Here is a 14,057-nt window from a genome sequence, read left to right on the forward strand (position 1 = left end):
TAGCTCAGAGGTTAGCGCACTGATCTTGTAAACCAGGGGTCGCGAGCTCAATTCTAGTTGGTGCATTTAAGATTCATTTGGGAGCAGTCATACCGAAAACTGAATGCTGAAGTTTGGGACAGCAATGTTGTCTTGTTCAAACCTCAAGACCAGTGTTCTAAAAATTCAAGGCTCCATAGCTCAGAGGTTAGAGCACTGGTCTTGTAAACCAGGGGTCGCGAGTTCAATTATCGCTGGGGCCTTTGTGATTCTTTTGGGGGCAGTGGTGCCAAAGAAACTCCATGTTGAAGTTTGGCACCCAAAGGTTGTCTGGTTAAAAACCCAGGACAAGTGGTTTAAAAAGGCTGGGCTCCATAGCTCAGAGGTTAGAACACTGGTCTTGTAAACCAGGGGTCGCGAGTTCAATTCTCGCTGGGGCCTTTGTGATTCTTTTGGGGGCAGTGGTGCCAAAGAAACTCCATGTTGAAGTTTGGCACCGAAAGGTTGTCTGGTTAAAAACCCAGGACAAGTGGGTTAAAAACCCAGGACAAGTGGTTTAAAAAGGCTGGGCTCCATAGCTCAGAGGTTAGAGCACTGGTCTTGTAAACCAGGGGTCGCGAGTTCAATTCTCGCTGGGGCCTTTGTGATTCTTTTGGGGGCAGTGGTGACAAAAAACACCATATCAACGTTTGGCACCGAAAGGTTGTCTGGTTAAAAACCCAGGACAAGGGGTTTAAAGAGACTGGGCTCCATAGCACTGGTCTTGTAAACCAGGGTTCGCGAATTCAATTCACGCTGGGGCCTTTAAGGTGCTTTTGAGATCACTTGTGTTGAAAAAAGATTATGTTTTTATTTTTGGACTGGTTTAAACCCCAAGACCAGTGTTTTCAAAAGGCTTGGCTTCGTAGCTCAGAGGTTAGCGCACTGGTCTTGTAAACTAGGAGTGGTGAGTTCAATTCTCGCTGGGGACTTTACATTGGTATTGGGTCAGTTGTGCCAAAAAAAGAGTAGTTGTAGTTTGGAACCGCATGCATGTCTGGTCTTAAGCCCAAGACCAGTGAATCAAGCAGGCAGGGCTCGATAACTCAGAAGTAAGAGCACTGGTCTTGTAAACCAGGGGTCGCGAGTTCAATTCTAGTTGGTGCATTTAAGATTCTTTTGGGAGCAGTCATACCGAAAACTGAATGCTGAAGTTTGGGACAGCAATGTTGTCTTGTTCAAACCTCAAGACCAGTGATTTAAAAATGCAAGGCACCATAGCTCAGAGGTTAGAGCACTGGTCTTGTAAACCAGGGGTCGCGAGTTCAATTCTCGCTGGGGCCTTTGTGATTCTTTTGGGGGCAGTGGTGCCAAAGAAACTCCATGTTGAAGTTTGGCACCAAAAAGTGGTTTAAAAAGGCTGGGCTCCATAGCTCAGAGGTTAGAGCACTGGTCTTGTAAACTAGGAGTCGTGAGTTCAATTCTCGCTGGGGACTTTACATTGGTATTGGGTGAGTTGTGCCAAAAAAAGAGGTTATTGTAGTTTGGAACCGCAAGGATGTCTGGTTTTAAGCCCAAGACCAGTGTTTCAAGCAGGCAGGGCTCGATAATTCAGAAGTTAGAGCACTGGTCTTGTAAACCAGGGGTCGTGAGTTCAATTCTAGTTGGTGCATTTAAGATTCTTTTGGAAGCAGTCATGCCAAAAACTGAATGGCGAAGTTTGGGACAGCAATGTTGTCTTTTTCAAACCTCAAGACCAGTGTTTTAAAAAGGCAAGGCTCCATAGCTCAGAGGTTAGAGCACTGGTCTTGTAAACCAGGGGTCGTGAGTTCAATTCTCTCTGGAGCCTTTAAGATGCTTTTGACATCAGTTGTATTGAAAAAAGAGTATGCATTTATTTTGGGACCGCAAGGTTGTCTGGTTAAAAACCCAGGACAAGTGGTTTAAAAAGGCTGGGCTCCATAGCTCAGAGGTTAGAGCACTGGTCTTGTAAACTAGGCGTCGCGAGTTCAATTCTTGCTGGGGCATTCGTGATTCTTTTGGGGGCAGTGGTGCCAAAGAAACGCCATGTCCAAGTTTGGCACCGAAATGTTGTCTGGTTAAAAACCCAGGACAAATGGTATAAAAAGGCTGGGCTCCATAGCTCAGAGGTTAGAGCACTGGTCTTGTAAACCAGGGGTCGTGAGTTCAATTCTCGCTGGGGCCTTTGCGTTGACTTTGGGTCATTCCTGCCAAAAAAACAGGTTATTGTAGTTTGGGACCACAAGGTGTCTGGTTTAAATCCAAAGACCAGTTGATCAAGCAGGCAGGGCTCAATAGCTCAGACGTTAGCGCACTGATCTTGTAAACCAGGGGCAGCGAACTCAATTCTAGTTGGTGCATTTAAGATTCTTTTGGGAGCAGTCATGCCGAAAAACTGAATGAAGAAGTTCGGGACAGCAAGGTTGTCTGTTTTAAAAACGCAAGGCTCCATTGCTCAGAGGTAAGAGCACTGGTCTTGTATACCAGGGGTAGCGAGTATAATTCTCGCTGGGGCCTTAGTGATTCTTTTGGGGGCAGTGGTTCCAAAAAAACAGCATGGCCAAGTTTGGCACCGCAATGTTGTCTGGTTAAAAACCCAGGACAAGTGTTTTAAAAAGGCTAGGCTCCATAGCTCAGAGGTTAGAGCACTGGTCTTGTAAACCAGGGGTCGCGAGTTCAATTCTCGCTGGGGCCTTTGCGTTGATTTTGGGTCAGTCGTGCCAAAAAAACAGGTTTTTGTAGTTTGGGTCCGCAAGGTGTCTGGTTTAAACCCGAAGACCAGTCGATCAAGCAGGCAGCGCTCAATAGCTCAGAGGTTAGCTTACTGATCTTGTAAACCAGGGGTCGTGAGCTCAATTCTAGTTGGTGCATTTAAGATTCTTTTGGGAGCAGTCATACCGAAAACTGAATGCTGAAGTTTGGGACAGCAATGTTGTCTTGTTCAAACCTCAAGACCAGTGATTTAAAAATGCAAGGCACCATAGCTCAGAGGTTAGAGCACTGGTCTTGTAAACCAAGGGTCGCGAGTTCAATTCTCGCTGGGGCCTTTGTGATTCTTTTGGGGGCAGTGGTGCCAAAGAAACTCCATGTTGAAGTTTGGCACCGAAAAGTGGTTTAAAAAGGCTGGGCTCCATAGCTCAGAGGTTAGAGCACTGGTCTTGTAAACCAGGGGCAGCGAACTCAATTCTAGTTGGTGCATTTAAGATTCTTTTGGGAGCAGTCATGCCGAAAAACTGAATGAAGAAGTTCGGGACAGCAAGGTTGTCTGTTTTAAAAACGCAAGGCTCCATTGCTCAGAGGTAAGAGCACTGGTCTTGTATACCAGGGGTCGCGAGTATAATTCTCGCTGGGGCCTTAGTGATTCTTTTGGGGGCAGTGGTTCCAAAAAAACAGCATGGCCAAGTTTGGCACCGCAATGTTGTCTGGTTAAAAACCCAGGACAAGTGTTTTAAAAAGGCTAGGCTCCATAGCTCAGAGGTTAGAGCACTGGTCTTGTAAACCAGGGGTCGCGAGTTCAATTCTCGCTGGGGCCTTTGCGTTGATTTTGGGTCAGTCGTGCCAAAAAAACAGGTTATTGTAGTTTGGGACCGCAAGGTGTCTGGTTTAAACCCGAAGACCAGTCGATCAAGCAGGCAGCGCTCAATAGCTCAGAGGTTAGCTTACTGATCTTGTAAACCAGGGGTCGTGAGCTCAATTCTAGTTGGTGCATTTAAGATTCTTTTGGGAGCAGTCATACCGAAAACTGAATGCTGAAGTTTGGGACAGCAATGTTGTCTTGTTCAAACCTCAAGACCAGTGATTTTAAAAATGCAAGGCACCATAGCTCAGAGGTTAGAGCACTGGTCTTGTAAACCAGGGGTCGCGAGTTCAATTCTCGCTGGGGCCTTTGTGATTCTTTTGGGGGCAGTGGTGCCAAAGAAACTCCATGTTGAAGTTTGGCACCGAAAAGTGGTTTAAAAAGGCTGGGCTCCATAGTTCAGAGGTTAGAGCACTGGTCTTGTAAACCAGGGGTCGTGAGTTCAATTCTCGCTGGGGCCTTTGAGTTGACTTTGGGTCAGTCCTGCCAAAAAAACAGGTTATTGTAGTTTGGGACCACAAGGTGTCTGGTTTAAATCCAAAGACCAGTTGATCAAGCAGGCAGGGCTCAATAGCTCAGACGTTAGCGCACTGATCTTGTAAACCAGGGTCGCGAATTCAATTCTAGTTGGTGCATTTAAGATTCTATTGTCTTTTTCAAACCTCAAGACCAGTGTTTTAAAAAGGCAAGGCTCCATAGCTCAGAGGTTAGAGCACTGGTCTTGTAAACCAGGGGTCGCGAATTCATTTCTCGCTGGGGCCTTTGTGATTCTTTTGGGAGCAGTGGTGCCAAAAAAATAGCATATCCAAGTTTGGCACCGCAAGGTTGTCTGGTTAAAAACCCAGGACAAGTGGTTTAAAAAGGCTGGGCTCCATAGCTCAGAGGTTAGAGCACTGGTCTTGTAAACCAGGGGTCGTGAGTTCAATTCTCTCTGGAGCCTTTAAGATGCTTTTGACATCAGTTGTGTTGAAAAAAGATTATGCATTTATTTTGGGACCGCAAGGTTGTCTGGTTAAAAACCCAGGACAAGTGGCTTAATAAGGCTGGGCTCCATAGCTCAGAGGTTAGACCACTGGTCTTGTAAACCAGGCGTCGTGGGTTCAATTCTCACTGGGGCCTTCTTGATTCTTTTGGGGACAGTGGTGCCAAAGAAACGCCATGTCCAAGTTTGGCACCGAAAGGTTGTCTGGTTAAAAACCCAGGACAAGTGGTTTAAAAAGGCTGGGCTCAAAAACTCAGAGGTTAGCGCACTGATCTTGTAAACCAGGGGTCGCGAGCTCAATTCTAGTTGGTGCATTTAAGATTCTTTTGGGAGCAGTCATACCGAAAACTGAATGCTGAAGTTTGGGACAGCAATGTTGTCTTGTTCAAACCTCAAGACCAGTGTTTTAAAAATGCAAGGCTCCATAGCTCAGAGGTTAGAGCACTGGTCTTGTAAACCAGGGGTCGCGAGTTCAATTCTCGCTGGGGCCTTAGTGATTCTTTTGGGGGCAGTGGTGCCAAAGAAACCCCATATCCAAGTTTGGCACCGAAAGGTTGTCTGGTTAAAAACCCAGGACAAGTTGTTTAAAAAGGCAAGGCTCCATAGCTCAGAGCTTAGAGCACTGGTCGTGTAAACCAGGGGTCGGGAGTTCAATTCTCGCTGGGGCCTTTGAGGTGCTTTTGAGACCAGTTGTGTTGAAAAAGATTATGTTTTTATTTTTGGACAGCAATGTTGTCTTGTTCAAACCTCAAGACCAGTGTTAAAAAGTGCAAGGCTCCATAGCTCAGAGGTTAGAGCAGTGGTCTTGTAAACCAGGTGTCGCGAGTTCAATTCTCGCTGGGGTGTTTGTGAGACTTTTGGGGGCAGTGGTGCCAGAAACCCCATGTCCAAGTTTGGCACCGAAAGGTTGTCTGGTTAAAAACCCAGGACAAGTGGTTTAAAAAAGCTGGGCTCCATAGCTCAGAGGTCAGAGCACTGGTCTTATAAACCAGGGGTTGCGAGTTCAATTCTCGCTGGGGCCTTTGTGATTCTTTTGGGGGCAGTGGTGCCAAAGAAACTCCATGTTGAAGTTTGGCACCGAAAGGTTGTCTGGTTAAAAACCCAGAACAAGCGGTTTCAAAAGGCTGGGCTCCATAGCTCAGAGGTTAGAGCACTGGTCTTGTAAACCAGGTGTCGTGAGTTCAATTTTGGCTGGGGCCTTTGTGATCCTTTTGGGGGCAGTGGTGCCAAAAAACGCCATATCAACGTTTGGCACCGAAATGTTGTCTGGTTAAAAACCCAGGACAAGGGGTTTAAAGAGACTGGGCTCCATAGCACTGGTCTTGTAAACCAGGGTTCGCGAATTCAATTCACGCTGGTGCCTTTAAGGTGCTTTTGAGATCAGTTGTGTTGAAAAAAAGATTATGTTTTTATTTTTGGACTGGTTTAAACCCCAAGACCAGTGTTTTCAAAAGTCTTGGCTCCGTAGCTCAGAGGTTAGCGCACTGGTCTTGTAAACTATGAGTCGTGAGTTCAATTCTCGCTGGGGACTTTACATTGGTATTGGGTCAGTTGTGCCAAAAAAAGAGGAGTTGTAGTTTGGAACCGCAAGGATGTCTGGTTTTAAGCCCAAGACCAGTGTATCAAGCAGGCAGGGTCCGATAACTCAGAAGTTAGAGCACTGGTCTTGTAAACCAGGGGTCGCGAGTTCAGTTCTAGTTGGTGCATTTAAGATTCTTTTGGAAGCAGTCATGCCAAAAACTGAATGGCGAAGTTTGGGACAGCAAACTTTGTCTTTTTCAAACCTCAAGACCAGTGTTTTAAAAATGCAAGGCACCATAGCTCAGAGGTTAGAGCACTGGTCTTGTAAACCAGGGGTCGCGAGTTCAATTCTCGCTGGGGCCTTTGTGATTCTTTTGGGGCAGTGGTGCCAAAGAAACTCCATGTTGAAGTTTGGCACCGAAAGGTTGTCTGGTTAAAAACCCAGGACAAGTGGTTTAAAAAGGCAGGGCTCCATAGCTCAGAGGTTAGAGCACTGGTCTTGTAAACCAGGGGTCGTGAGTTCAATTCTCTCTGGAGCCTTTAAGATGCTTTTGACATCAGTTGTGTTGAAAAAAGATTATGCATTTATTTTGGGACCGCAAGGTTGTCAGGTTAAAAACCCAGGACAAGTGGGTTAAAAAGGCTGGGCTCCATAGCTCAGAGGTTAGAGCACTGGTCTTGTAAACCAGGCATCGCGAGTTCAATTCTCCCTGGGGCCTTTGCGTTGATTTTGGGGCAGTCGTGCTAAAAAAACAGGTTATTGTAGTTTGGGACCGCAAGGTGTCTGGTTTAAACCCGAAGACCAGTCAATCAAGCAGGCAGGGCTCAATAGCTCAGAGGTTAGCGCACTGATCTTGTAAACCAGGGGTCGCGAGCTCAATTCTAGTTGGTGCATTTAAGATTCATTTGGGAGCAGTCATACCGAAAACTGAATGCTGAAGTTTGGGACAGGAATGTTGTCTTGTTCAAACCTCAAGACCAGTGTTCTAAAAATTCAAGGCTCCATAGCTCAGAGGTTAGAGCACTGGTCTTGTAAACCAGGGGTCGCGAGTTCAATTATCGCTGGGGCCTTTGTGATTCTTTTGGGGGCAGTGGTGCCAAAGAAACTCCATGTTGAAGTTTGGCACCCAAAGGTTGTCTGGTTAAAAACCCAGGACAAGTGGTTTAAAAAGGCTGGGCTCCATAGCTCAGAGGTTAGAACACTGGTCTTGTAAACCAGGGGTCGCGAGTTCAATTCTCGCTGGGGCCTTTGTGATTCTTTTGGGGGCAGTGGTGCCAAAGAAACTCCATGTTGAAGTTTGGCACCGAAAGGTTGTCTGGTTAAAAACCCAGGACAAGTGGGTTAAAAACCCAGGACAAGTGGTTTAAAAAGGCTGGGCTCCATAGCTCAGAGGTTAGAGCACTGGTCTTGTAAACCAGGGGTCGCGAGTTCAATTCTCGCTGGGGCCTTTGTGATTCTTTTGGGGGCAGTGGTGCCAAAAAACACCATATCAACGTTTGGCACCGAAAGGTTGTCTGGTTAAAAACCCAGGACAAGGGGTTTAAAGAGACTGGGCTCCATAGCACTGGTCTTGTAAACCAGGGTTCGCGAATTCAATTCACGCTGGGGCCTTTAAGGTGCTTTTGAGATCAGTTGTGTTGAAAAAAGATTATGTTTTTATTTTTGGACTGGTTTAAACCCCAAGATCAGTGTTTTCAAAAGGCTTGGCTCCGTAGCTCAGAGGTTAGCGCACTGGTCTTGTAAACTAGGAGTGGTGAGTTAAATTCTCGCTGGGGACTTTACATTGGTATTGGGTCAGTTGTGCCAAAAAAAGAGTAGTTGTAGTTTGGAACCGCAGGGATGTCTGGTTTTAAGCCCAAGACCAGTGTATCAAGCAGGCAGGGCTCGATAACTCAGAAGTAAGAGCACTGGTCTTGTAAACCAGGGGTCGCGAGTTCAAATCTAGTTGGTGCATTTAAGATTCTTTTGGAAGCAGTCATGCCAAAAACTGAATGGCGAAGTCTGGGACAGCAATGTTGTCTTTTTCAAACCTCAAGACCAGTGTTTTAAAAAGGCAAGGCTCCATAGCTCAGACGTTAGAGCACTGGTCTTGTAAGCCAGGGGTCGCGAGTTCAATTCTCGCTGGGGCCTTTGTGATTCTTTTGGGGGCAGTGGTGCCAAAGAAACTCCATGTTGAAGTTTGGCACCGAAAAGTGGTTTAAAAAGGCTGGGCTCCATAGCTCAGAGGTTAGAGCACTGGTCTTGTAAACCAGGGGTCGTGAATTCAATTCTCGCTGGGGGCTTTGCGTTGACTTTGGGTCAGTCCTGCCAAAAATACAGGTTATTGTAGTTTGGGACCACAAGGTGTCTGGTTTAAATTCAAAGACCAGTTGATCAAGCAGGCAGGGCTCAATAGCTCAGACGTTAGCGCACTGATCTTGTAAACCAGGGGCCGCGAATTCAATTCTAGTTGGTGCATTTAAGATTCTTTTGGGAGCAGTCATGCCGAAAAACTGAATGAAGAAGTTCGGGACAGCAAGGTTGTCTGTTTTAAAAATGCAAGGCTCCATAGCTCAGAGGTTAGAGCACTGGTCTTGTAAACCAGGGGTCGCGAGTTCAATTCTCGCTGGGGCCTTTGTGATTCTTTTGGGGGCAGTGGTTCCAAAAAAACAGCATGGCCTAGTTTGGCACCGCAAGGTTGTCTGGTTTTAAGCCCAAGACCAGTGCATCAAGCAGGCAGGGCTCGATAACTCAGAAGTTAGAGCACTGGTCTTGTAAACCAGGGGTCGCGAGTTCAATTCTAGTTGGTGCATTTAAGATTCTTTTGGAAGCAGTCATGCCAAAAACTGAATGGTGAAGTTTGGGACAGCAATGTTGTCTTTTTCAAACCTCAAGACCAGTGTTTTAAAAAGGCAAGGCTCCATAGCTCAGAGGTTAGAGCACTGGTCTTGTAAACCAGGGGTCGCGAGTTCAATTCTCGCTGGGGCCTTTGTGATTCTTTTGGGAACAGTGGTGCCAAAAAAATAGCATGTCCAAGTTTGGCACCGCAAGGTTGTCTGGTTAAAAACCCAGGACAAGTGGTTTAAAAAGGCTGGGCTCCATAGCTCAGAGGTTAGAGCACTGGTCTTGTAAACCAGGGGTCGTGAGTTCAATTCTCTCTGGAGCCTTTAAGATGCTTTTGACATCAGTTGTGTTGAAAAAAGATTATGCATTTATTTTGGGACCGCAAGGTTGTCTGGTTAAAAACCCAGGACAAGTGGTTTAATAAGGCTGGGCTCCATAGCTCAGAGGTTAGAGCACTGGTCTTGTAAACCAGGCGTCGCGAGTTCAATTCTCACTGGGGCCTTCTCGATTCTTTTGGGGACAGTGGTGCCAAAGAAACGCCATGTCCAAGTTTGGCACCGAAAGGTTGTCTGGTTAAAAACCCAGGACAAGTGGTTTAGAAAGGCTGGGCTCAAAAACTCAGAGGTTAGAGCACTGGTTTTGTAAACCAGGGGTCGCGAGTTCAATTCTCGCTGGGGCCTTTGTGTTGACTTTGGGTCAGTCCTGCCAAAAAAACAGGTTATTGTAGTTTGGGACCACAAGGTGTCTGGTTTAAACCCAAAGACCAGTTGATCAAGCAGGCAGGGCTCAATAGCTCAGACGTTAGCGCACTGAACTTGTAAACCAGGGGCCGCAAATTCAATTCTAGTTGGTGCATTTAAGATTCTTTTGGGAGCAGTCATGCCGAAAAACTGAATGAAGAAGTTCGGGACAGCAAGGTTGTCTGTTTTAAAAATGTAAGGCTCCATAGCTCTGAGGTTAGAGCACTGGTCTTGTAAACCAGGGGTCGCGAGTTCAATTCTCGGTGGGGCCTTTGAGGTGCTTTTGAGATCAGTTGTGTTGAAAAAAGGGGTTTAAAGAGACTGGGCTCCATAGCACTGGTCTTGTAAACCAGGGTTCGTGAATTCAATTCTCGCTGGGGCCTTTAAGGTGCTTTTGAGATCAGTTGTGTTGAAAAAAGATTATGTTTTTATTTTTGGACTGGTTTAAACCCCAAGACCAGTGTTTTCAAAAGGCTTGGCTCCATAGCTCAGAGGTTAGAGTACTGGTCTTGTAAACCAGGAGTCGTGAGTTCAATTCTCGCTGGGGACTTTACATTGGTATTGGGTCAGTTGTGCCAAAAAAAGAGGTTGTTGTAGTTTGGAACCGCAGGGATGTCTGCTTTTAACCCCAAGACCAGTGGATCAAGCAGGCAGGGCTCGATAACTTAGAAGTTAGAGCTCTGGTCTTGTAAACCAGGGGTCGCGAGTTCAATTCTAGTTGGGGCCTTTGTGATTCTGGGGGCAGTGGTGCCAAAAAAATAGCATGTCCAAGTTTGGCACCGAAAGGTTGTCTGGTTAAAAACCCAGGACAAGTGGTTTAAAAAGGCTGGGCTCCATAGCTCAGAGGTTAGAGCACTGGTGTTGTAAACCAGGGGTCGCGAGTTCAATTCTCGCTGGGGCCTTTGTGATTCTTTTGGGGGCAGTGGTGCCAAAAAACACCATATCAACGTTTAACACCGAAAGGTTGTCTGGTTAAAAACCCAGGACAAGGGGTTTAAAGAGACTGGGCTCCATAGCACTGGTCTTGTAAACCAGGGTTCACGAATTCAATTCACGCTGGCGCCTTTAAGGTGTTTTTGAGATCAGTTGTGTTGAAAAAAGATTATGTTTTTATTTTGGGACCGCAAAGTTGTCTGGTTTAAACCCGAAGACCAGTGTTTTCAAAAGGCTTGTCTGCATAGCTCAGAGGTTAGAGCACTGGTCTTGTAAACCAGCGGTAGCTAGTTCAATTCTCGCTGGGGCTTTAGTGATTCTTTTTTGGCAGTGGTGCCAAAAAAAATCATGTCCAAGTTTGGCACCGCAAGGTTGTCTGGTTAAAAACCCAGGACAAGTGGTTTAAAAAGACTGGGCTCCATAGCTCAGAGGTTAGAGCACTGGTCTTGTAAACCACGGGTCGCGAGTTTAATTCTCGCTGGGGCTTTTGTGATTCTTTTGGGGGCAGTGGTGCCAAAAAAAAAGCATGTCCAAGTTTGGCAACGCAAGGTTGTCTGGTTAAAAACCCAGGACAAGGGGTTTAAAAAGGCTGGGCTCCATAGCTCAGAGGTTAGAGCACTGGTCTTGTAAACCAGGGGTCGTGAGTTCAATTCTCTCTGGAGCCTTTAAGATGCTTTTGACATCAGTTGTGTTGAAAAAAGATTATGCATTTATTTTGGGACCGCAAGGTTGTCTGGTTAAAAACCCAGGACAAGTGGTTTAAAAAGGCTGGGCTCCATAGCTCAGAGGTTAGAGCGCTGGTCTTGTAAACCAGGGGTTGCGAGTTCAATTCTCGCTGGGGCCTTCGTGATTCTTTTGGGGGCAGTGGTGCCAAAGAAACGCCATGTCCAAGTTTGGCACAGAAAGGTTGTCTGGTTAAAAACCCAGGACAAGTGGTTTAAAAAGGATGGGCTCAAAAACTCAGAGGTCAGAGCACTGGTTTGGTAAACCAGGGGTCGCGAGTTCAATTCTCACTGGGGCCTTTGCGTTGATTTTTGGGTCAGTCGTGCTAAAAAAACAGTTTATTGTAGTTTGGGACCGCAAGGTGTCTGGTTTAAACCCGAAGACCAGTCGATCAAGCAGGCAGGGCTCAATAGCTCAGAGGTTAGCGCACTGATCTTGTAAACCAGGGGTCGCGAGCTGAATTCTAGTTGGTGCATTTAAGATTCTTTTGAGAGCAGTCATACCAAAAACTGAATGCTGAAGTTTGGGACAGCAATGTTGTCTTGTTCAAACCTCAAGACCAGTGTTTTAAAAACGCAAGGCTCCATTGCTCAGAGGTAAGAGCACTGGTCTTGTATACCAGGGGTCGCGAGTATAATTCTCGCTGGGGCCTTAGTGATTCTTTTGGGGGCAGTGGTTCCAAAAAAACAGCATGGCCAAGTTTGGCACCGCAATGTTGTCTGGTTAAAAACCCAGGACAAGTGATTTAAAAAGGGTAGGCTCCATAGCTCAGAGGTTAGAGCACTGGTCTTGTAAACCAGGGGTCGCGAGTTCAATTCTCGCTGGGGCCTTTGCGTTGATTTTGGGTCAATCGTGCCAAAAAAACAGGTTTTTGTAGTTTGGGACCGCAAGGTGTCTGGTTTAAACCCGAAGACCAGTCGATCAAGCAGGCAGCGCTCAATAGCTCAGAGGTTAGCTTACTGATCTTGTAAACCAGGGGTCGTGAGCTCAATTCTAGTTGGTGCATTTAAGATTCTTTTGGGAGCAGTCATACCGAAAACTGAATGCTGAAGTTTGGGACAGCAATGTTGTCTTGTTCAAACCTCAAGACCAGTGATTTAAAAATGCAAGGCACCATAGCTCAGAGGTTAGAGCACTGGTCTTGTAAACCAGGGGTCGCGAGTTCAATTCTCGCTGGGGCCTTTGTGATTCTTTTGGGGGCAGTGGTGCCAAAGAAACTCCATGTTGAAGTTTGGCACCGAAAAGTGATTTAAAAAGGCTGGGCTCCATAGCTCAGAGGTTAGAGCACTGGTCTTGTAAACCAGGGGTCGTGAGTTCAATTCTCGCTGGGGCCTTTGAGTTGACTTTGGGTCAGTCCTGCCAAAAAAACAGGTTATTGTAGTTTGGGACCACAAGGTGTTTAAATCCAAAGACCAGTTGATCAAGCAGGCAGGGCTCAATAGCTCAGACGTTAGCGCACTGATCTTGTAAACCAGGGTCGCGAATTCAATTCTAGTTGGTGCATTTAAGATTATTTTGGGAGCCGTCATGCTGAAAAACTGAATGAAGAAGTTCGGGACAGCAAGGTTGTCCGTTTTAAAAATGCAAGGCGCCATAGCTCAGAGGTTAGAGCACTGGTCTTGTAATCCAGGGGTCGCGAGTTCAATTCTCGCTGGGGCCTTTGTGATTCTTTTGGGGACAGTGGTTCCAAAAAAACAGCATGGCCTAGTTTGGCACCGCAAGGTTGTCTGGTTTTAAGCCCAAGACCAGTGTATCAAGCAGGCAGGGCTCGATAATTCAGAAGTTAGAGCACTGGTCTTGTAAACCAGGGGTCGCGAGTTCAATTCTAGTTGGTGCATTTAAGATTCTTTTGGAAGCAGTCATGCCAAAAACTGAATGGCGAAGTTTGGGACAGCAATGTTGTCTTTTTCAAACCTCAAGACCAGTGTTTTAAAAAGGCAAGGCTCCATAGCTCAGAGGTTAGAGCACTGGTCTTGTAAACCAGGGGTCGCGAGTTCATTTCTCGCTGGGGCCTTTGTGATTCTTTTGGGAGCAGTGGTGCCAAAAAAATAGCATGTCCAAGTTTGGCACCGCAAGGTTGTCTGGTTAAAAACCCAGGACAAGTGGTTTAAAAAGGCTGGGCTCCATAGCTCAGAGGTTAGAGCACTGGTCTTGTAAACCAGGGGTCGTGAGTTCAATTCTCTCTGGAGCCTTTAAGATGCTTTTGACATCAGTTGTGTTGAAAAAAGATTATGCATTTATTTTGGGACCGCAAGGTTGTCTGGTTAAAAACCCAGGACAAGTGGCTTAATAAGGCTGGGCTCCATAGCTCAGAGGTTAGACCACTGGTCTTGTAAACCAGGGGTCGCGAGTTCAATTCTCGCTGGGGCCTTAGTGATTCTTTTGGGGGCAGTGGTGCCAAAGAAACCCCATGTCCAAGTTTGGCACCGAAAGGTTGTCTGGTTAAAAACCCAGGACAAGTTGTTTAAAAAGGCAAGGCTCCATAGCTCAGAGCTTAGAGCACTGGTCGTGTAAACCAGGGGTCGGGAGTTCAATTCTCGCTGGGGCCTTTGAGGTGCTTTTGAGATCAGTTGTGTTGAAAAAGATTATGTTTTTATTTTTGGACAGCAATGTTGTCTTGTTCAAACCTCAAGACCAGTGTTTAAAAAAGTGCAAGGCTCCATAGCTCAGAGGTTAGAGCACTGGTCTTGTAAACCAGGGGTCGTGAGTTCAATTCTCTCTGGAGCCTTTAAGATGCTTTTGACATCAGTTGTGTTGAAAAAAGATTATGCATTTATT

The 14,057-nt window shown here is 46.3% G+C and overlaps 43 non-coding genes across 43 annotated transcripts; all 43 read left to right on the top strand.

Moving 5' to 3' along the window:
• The first annotated feature begins 169 nt into the window (after window positions 1–169).
• trnat-ugu (transfer RNA threonine (anticodon UGU)) lies at window positions 170–242 on the top strand. Its single transcript has one exon. It is a non-coding gene; the product is annotated as a tRNA-Thr (tRNA).
• A 105-nt stretch (window positions 243–347) lies between these two features.
• Window positions 348–420, top strand: trnat-ugu (transfer RNA threonine (anticodon UGU)). Its single transcript has one exon. It is a non-coding gene; the product is annotated as a tRNA-Thr (tRNA).
• A 127-nt stretch (window positions 421–547) lies between these two features.
• On the top strand, window positions 548–620 carry trnat-ugu (transfer RNA threonine (anticodon UGU)). The gene has a single exon. It is a non-coding gene; the product is annotated as a tRNA-Thr (tRNA).
• Window positions 621–1,229: 609 nt separating this feature from the next.
• trnat-ugu (transfer RNA threonine (anticodon UGU)) lies at window positions 1,230–1,302 on the top strand. Its single transcript has one exon. It is a non-coding gene; the product is annotated as a tRNA-Thr (tRNA).
• Window positions 1,303–1,381: 79 nt separating this feature from the next.
• Window positions 1,382–1,454, top strand: trnat-ugu (transfer RNA threonine (anticodon UGU)). Its single transcript has one exon. It is a non-coding gene; the product is annotated as a tRNA-Thr (tRNA).
• A 280-nt stretch (window positions 1,455–1,734) lies between these two features.
• Window positions 1,735–1,807, top strand: trnat-ugu (transfer RNA threonine (anticodon UGU)). The gene has a single exon. It is a non-coding gene; the product is annotated as a tRNA-Thr (tRNA).
• A 284-nt stretch (window positions 1,808–2,091) lies between these two features.
• Window positions 2,092–2,164, top strand: trnat-ugu (transfer RNA threonine (anticodon UGU)). Its single transcript has one exon. It is a non-coding gene; the product is annotated as a tRNA-Thr (tRNA).
• A 437-nt stretch (window positions 2,165–2,601) lies between these two features.
• trnat-ugu (transfer RNA threonine (anticodon UGU)) lies at window positions 2,602–2,674 on the top strand. The gene has a single exon. It is a non-coding gene; the product is annotated as a tRNA-Thr (tRNA).
• A 279-nt stretch (window positions 2,675–2,953) lies between these two features.
• Window positions 2,954–3,026, top strand: trnat-ugu (transfer RNA threonine (anticodon UGU)). The gene has a single exon. It is a non-coding gene; the product is annotated as a tRNA-Thr (tRNA).
• Window positions 3,027–3,439: 413 nt separating this feature from the next.
• On the top strand, window positions 3,440–3,512 carry trnat-ugu (transfer RNA threonine (anticodon UGU)). Its single transcript has one exon. It is a non-coding gene; the product is annotated as a tRNA-Thr (tRNA).
• Window positions 3,513–3,792: 280 nt separating this feature from the next.
• On the top strand, window positions 3,793–3,865 carry trnat-ugu (transfer RNA threonine (anticodon UGU)). Its single transcript has one exon. It is a non-coding gene; the product is annotated as a tRNA-Thr (tRNA).
• Window positions 3,866–3,944: 79 nt separating this feature from the next.
• Window positions 3,945–4,017, top strand: trnat-ugu (transfer RNA threonine (anticodon UGU)). Its single transcript has one exon. It is a non-coding gene; the product is annotated as a tRNA-Thr (tRNA).
• Window positions 4,018–4,245: 228 nt separating this feature from the next.
• trnat-ugu (transfer RNA threonine (anticodon UGU)) lies at window positions 4,246–4,318 on the top strand. Its single transcript has one exon. It is a non-coding gene; the product is annotated as a tRNA-Thr (tRNA).
• Window positions 4,319–4,423: 105 nt separating this feature from the next.
• trnat-ugu (transfer RNA threonine (anticodon UGU)) lies at window positions 4,424–4,496 on the top strand. The gene has a single exon. It is a non-coding gene; the product is annotated as a tRNA-Thr (tRNA).
• Window positions 4,497–4,602: 106 nt separating this feature from the next.
• Window positions 4,603–4,675, top strand: trnat-ugu (transfer RNA threonine (anticodon UGU)). Its single transcript has one exon. It is a non-coding gene; the product is annotated as a tRNA-Thr (tRNA).
• A 281-nt stretch (window positions 4,676–4,956) lies between these two features.
• trnat-ugu (transfer RNA threonine (anticodon UGU)) lies at window positions 4,957–5,029 on the top strand. The gene has a single exon. It is a non-coding gene; the product is annotated as a tRNA-Thr (tRNA).
• Window positions 5,030–5,487: 458 nt separating this feature from the next.
• On the top strand, window positions 5,488–5,560 carry trnai-uau (transfer RNA isoleucine (anticodon UAU)). Its single transcript has one exon. It is a non-coding gene; the product is annotated as a tRNA-Ile (tRNA).
• Window positions 5,561–6,349: 789 nt separating this feature from the next.
• trnat-ugu (transfer RNA threonine (anticodon UGU)) lies at window positions 6,350–6,422 on the top strand. Its single transcript has one exon. It is a non-coding gene; the product is annotated as a tRNA-Thr (tRNA).
• Window positions 6,423–6,526: 104 nt separating this feature from the next.
• Window positions 6,527–6,599, top strand: trnat-ugu (transfer RNA threonine (anticodon UGU)). The gene has a single exon. It is a non-coding gene; the product is annotated as a tRNA-Thr (tRNA).
• Window positions 6,600–6,705: 106 nt separating this feature from the next.
• trnat-ugu (transfer RNA threonine (anticodon UGU)) lies at window positions 6,706–6,778 on the top strand. Its single transcript has one exon. It is a non-coding gene; the product is annotated as a tRNA-Thr (tRNA).
• Window positions 6,779–7,057: 279 nt separating this feature from the next.
• On the top strand, window positions 7,058–7,130 carry trnat-ugu (transfer RNA threonine (anticodon UGU)). The gene has a single exon. It is a non-coding gene; the product is annotated as a tRNA-Thr (tRNA).
• Window positions 7,131–7,235: 105 nt separating this feature from the next.
• trnat-ugu (transfer RNA threonine (anticodon UGU)) lies at window positions 7,236–7,308 on the top strand. Its single transcript has one exon. It is a non-coding gene; the product is annotated as a tRNA-Thr (tRNA).
• A 127-nt stretch (window positions 7,309–7,435) lies between these two features.
• Window positions 7,436–7,508, top strand: trnat-ugu (transfer RNA threonine (anticodon UGU)). The gene has a single exon. It is a non-coding gene; the product is annotated as a tRNA-Thr (tRNA).
• A 609-nt stretch (window positions 7,509–8,117) lies between these two features.
• On the top strand, window positions 8,118–8,190 carry trnat-ugu (transfer RNA threonine (anticodon UGU)). The gene has a single exon. It is a non-coding gene; the product is annotated as a tRNA-Thr (tRNA).
• A 79-nt stretch (window positions 8,191–8,269) lies between these two features.
• trnat-ugu (transfer RNA threonine (anticodon UGU)) lies at window positions 8,270–8,342 on the top strand. The gene has a single exon. It is a non-coding gene; the product is annotated as a tRNA-Thr (tRNA).
• A 259-nt stretch (window positions 8,343–8,601) lies between these two features.
• trnat-ugu (transfer RNA threonine (anticodon UGU)) lies at window positions 8,602–8,674 on the top strand. The gene has a single exon. It is a non-coding gene; the product is annotated as a tRNA-Thr (tRNA).
• A 281-nt stretch (window positions 8,675–8,955) lies between these two features.
• Window positions 8,956–9,028, top strand: trnat-ugu (transfer RNA threonine (anticodon UGU)). The gene has a single exon. It is a non-coding gene; the product is annotated as a tRNA-Thr (tRNA).
• Window positions 9,029–9,133: 105 nt separating this feature from the next.
• trnat-ugu (transfer RNA threonine (anticodon UGU)) lies at window positions 9,134–9,206 on the top strand. The gene has a single exon. It is a non-coding gene; the product is annotated as a tRNA-Thr (tRNA).
• Window positions 9,207–9,312: 106 nt separating this feature from the next.
• On the top strand, window positions 9,313–9,385 carry trnat-ugu (transfer RNA threonine (anticodon UGU)). Its single transcript has one exon. It is a non-coding gene; the product is annotated as a tRNA-Thr (tRNA).
• A 437-nt stretch (window positions 9,386–9,822) lies between these two features.
• trnat-ugu (transfer RNA threonine (anticodon UGU)) lies at window positions 9,823–9,895 on the top strand. Its single transcript has one exon. It is a non-coding gene; the product is annotated as a tRNA-Thr (tRNA).
• Window positions 9,896–10,100: 205 nt separating this feature from the next.
• On the top strand, window positions 10,101–10,173 carry trnat-ugu (transfer RNA threonine (anticodon UGU)). The gene has a single exon. It is a non-coding gene; the product is annotated as a tRNA-Thr (tRNA).
• Window positions 10,174–10,452: 279 nt separating this feature from the next.
• On the top strand, window positions 10,453–10,525 carry trnat-ugu (transfer RNA threonine (anticodon UGU)). The gene has a single exon. It is a non-coding gene; the product is annotated as a tRNA-Thr (tRNA).
• A 445-nt stretch (window positions 10,526–10,970) lies between these two features.
• Window positions 10,971–11,043, top strand: trnat-ugu (transfer RNA threonine (anticodon UGU)). The gene has a single exon. It is a non-coding gene; the product is annotated as a tRNA-Thr (tRNA).
• A 105-nt stretch (window positions 11,044–11,148) lies between these two features.
• Window positions 11,149–11,221, top strand: trnat-ugu (transfer RNA threonine (anticodon UGU)). The gene has a single exon. It is a non-coding gene; the product is annotated as a tRNA-Thr (tRNA).
• A 106-nt stretch (window positions 11,222–11,327) lies between these two features.
• On the top strand, window positions 11,328–11,400 carry trnat-ugu (transfer RNA threonine (anticodon UGU)). The gene has a single exon. It is a non-coding gene; the product is annotated as a tRNA-Thr (tRNA).
• A 636-nt stretch (window positions 11,401–12,036) lies between these two features.
• trnat-ugu (transfer RNA threonine (anticodon UGU)) lies at window positions 12,037–12,109 on the top strand. Its single transcript has one exon. It is a non-coding gene; the product is annotated as a tRNA-Thr (tRNA).
• Window positions 12,110–12,388: 279 nt separating this feature from the next.
• On the top strand, window positions 12,389–12,461 carry trnat-ugu (transfer RNA threonine (anticodon UGU)). Its single transcript has one exon. It is a non-coding gene; the product is annotated as a tRNA-Thr (tRNA).
• A 79-nt stretch (window positions 12,462–12,540) lies between these two features.
• Window positions 12,541–12,613, top strand: trnat-ugu (transfer RNA threonine (anticodon UGU)). The gene has a single exon. It is a non-coding gene; the product is annotated as a tRNA-Thr (tRNA).
• A 253-nt stretch (window positions 12,614–12,866) lies between these two features.
• On the top strand, window positions 12,867–12,939 carry trnat-ugu (transfer RNA threonine (anticodon UGU)). The gene has a single exon. It is a non-coding gene; the product is annotated as a tRNA-Thr (tRNA).
• A 281-nt stretch (window positions 12,940–13,220) lies between these two features.
• On the top strand, window positions 13,221–13,293 carry trnat-ugu (transfer RNA threonine (anticodon UGU)). Its single transcript has one exon. It is a non-coding gene; the product is annotated as a tRNA-Thr (tRNA).
• Window positions 13,294–13,398: 105 nt separating this feature from the next.
• Window positions 13,399–13,471, top strand: trnat-ugu (transfer RNA threonine (anticodon UGU)). The gene has a single exon. It is a non-coding gene; the product is annotated as a tRNA-Thr (tRNA).
• A 106-nt stretch (window positions 13,472–13,577) lies between these two features.
• Window positions 13,578–13,650, top strand: trnat-ugu (transfer RNA threonine (anticodon UGU)). The gene has a single exon. It is a non-coding gene; the product is annotated as a tRNA-Thr (tRNA).
• A 284-nt stretch (window positions 13,651–13,934) lies between these two features.
• Window positions 13,935–14,007, top strand: trnat-ugu (transfer RNA threonine (anticodon UGU)). Its single transcript has one exon. It is a non-coding gene; the product is annotated as a tRNA-Thr (tRNA).
• Window positions 14,008–14,057: the final 50 nt, after the last annotated feature.

Source organism: Astyanax mexicanus, chromosome 1 (assembly GCF_023375975.1).
Source record: "Astyanax mexicanus isolate ESR-SI-001 chromosome 1, AstMex3_surface, whole genome shotgun sequence".
Taxonomy (NCBI): domain Eukaryota; kingdom Metazoa; phylum Chordata; class Actinopteri; order Characiformes; family Acestrorhamphidae; genus Astyanax; species Astyanax mexicanus.